Raw genomic sequence first — 2,441 nt, forward strand, 5'->3', positions numbered from 1 at the left:
TTACCTGCTTACCTGCTACTTGTATTGATAACGCTGGTTACCTGAGACTGTCGTTTAATAGCCATAACCAGCCTGCTTTAATCGTGCACAAGTTCCTGCTTACCTGCTACCTGTATTGCTGACGCTGGTTACCTGAGACTGTTGTTTAGTAGCCATAACCAGCCTGCTTTAATTGTGCACAAGTTACCTGCTTACCTGCTACTTGTATTGCTAACGCTGGTTACCTGAGACTGTCGTTTAATAGCCATAACCAGCCTGCTTTAATCGTGCACAAGTTCCTGCTTACCTGCTCCCTGTATTGCTGACGCTGGTTACCTGAGACTGTCGTTTAATAGCCATAACCAGCCTGCTTTAATCGTGCACAAGTTCCTGCTTACCTGCTACTTGTATTGCTAACGCTGGTTACCTGAGACTGTCGTTTAATAGCCATAACCAGCCTGCTTTAATCGTGCACAAGTTCCTGCTTACCTGCTACCTGTATTGCTGACGCTGGTTACCTGAGACTATTATTTAGAAGCCATAACCAGCCTGCTTCAATTGTGCACCAGTTACTTGCTTACCTGCTACCTGTATTGCTAACGCTGGTTACCTGAGACTGTTATTTAGAAGCCATAACCAGCCTGCTTCAATTGTGCGCCAGTTCCCTGTTTACCTGCCTCTTGTAAATTTTGTTAGGATAATAAAATGGAGTTGGATACTATATTATGTTTGTGTTGTCATTGTGTCTGAGAGGTAAAGCAGGTCTGCCGCTCTGATCACCCGAACCCGATTCACACTAGCACCCCACAATTTAGTTCAAGTTTTCGGCACCGTAAATGTCATGTGTTTGTTTGTGGGTGGACATTACAATTATTCACCTTCTTATAGAAAAACAATACATCATACAGTTGACATCAAGGGTTAACAGAACAAGGTTTGAGGGTATGCCTGCTTGAACATAGATAAATCAGTAATAACTAAAGATCCATTGATTAGGGATCTTTTAAAATCTTGGCCTGTAAAACACTCCTTAAGGGCAGGAAATTCCCACCCATGGCTTAAAAACTGAAATACCCCACCTCAGCAGCGCCCTACATGTGAAGGGAACAACTTAAATTCTACTTAAGGGAAGATGCAAGCAACAGGTAAATCAAATAAGCTTATGTGCCACTAAACCCTGAAAAACAAGCTGTACGATGAAGACACTGATAACATTTACACATATAAATGGTAAAGACCCATGCCTCCTCAAAACGCCTAATATTTACATTACCCGTGCGCTCTCATATGTGCTTTTGTTATTGGTTACTTTTGAGACAAAAGCTGTTCTTCCAAATTCTTAAGACAGGAAGGATGCTGCAGTGCCTACACAAACATCTCCAGCAGGCGCTCACATTTCTTCTGTTCTGAGATTCTGAAATCGTCATACATTTTTCCGACTGTTATTTAGTTTTGTATACAGTAACAGATTTCTGTCCAGGTTTAGTGGCACACTACTGTAGGCTTTAAACAGAACAAGTACCGTTTCTAAATAATAATAATATGCAGTACTTACATTTTCTAAAAATAAAGTGTAAACTAACTTTCCAACTTGTCTTCATTTGCATGAAGGAAGTGGCTACTGCTCAACAACTAAATTATTGTAATGAAACAGCACCCCTTGTGGTCTCTTTGTAGACTATTTACAGTAAGTAGTAATGTTTAAACAAAGTGCCTCATCTACATACTAGTACATTTGCTTTGAAACAAGGACTAAAGAAATTGGATGTCCAATCAAAATGCACTAAAGTTCTAAATCTGTAAAAAAAAAAAAAAAGACAGCTGTATATTAAATAAGAGCATCTTTTGTTGCAGACTGAATATATGCAAGTAAGTCACACGGATAAGTTTAAATTTAAAGCCCAATGAGAAAAAAAAAATGCTAAATTTGCCTATTACGATTTATTTTTATTTTTTAATATCCAGGATGAGCAACTAAACAATTTATGTTAAGCAACAATAGGCAGACTGTAGCTTTGACCATTACTGAATAAACATTTGTGCAAAACACTATATTCGGTGTTCAAATGCTGCCTGCTGAGATACCGCCACAAATCTGGGAATTGTTCACACTAACCAGAATTGTCATAATTGTTGATAAAAGGTCATTAAATAGATGGCTAATCTGCTTTTAATCAAACGTAACATGCACCATATTGCACATTTATTGTGTAAACAGTTGGCAGTTTGTGTTTACTGAACCATTGTCTTTAGGCATAGATCACTCTACACTCAAAGTACTGCAGCATTTCAGATGCTGCTTAGGTTATTTTTAGATATACTTTCATACTCTCCCCCTCTGAACAGACTTGCAGAACAAAAAAATAAAACACCCCTATATATTTTCAAGAGCATCAGCTAAATCTTAACAATAATGCTAGGTTTGCAATGATTGTTCATCATTAATTTAATTAGCTATGGAT

This window comes from Pseudophryne corroboree, chromosome 4 (assembly GCF_028390025.1).
Source record: "Pseudophryne corroboree isolate aPseCor3 chromosome 4, aPseCor3.hap2, whole genome shotgun sequence".
Taxonomy (NCBI): domain Eukaryota; kingdom Metazoa; phylum Chordata; class Amphibia; order Anura; family Myobatrachidae; genus Pseudophryne; species Pseudophryne corroboree.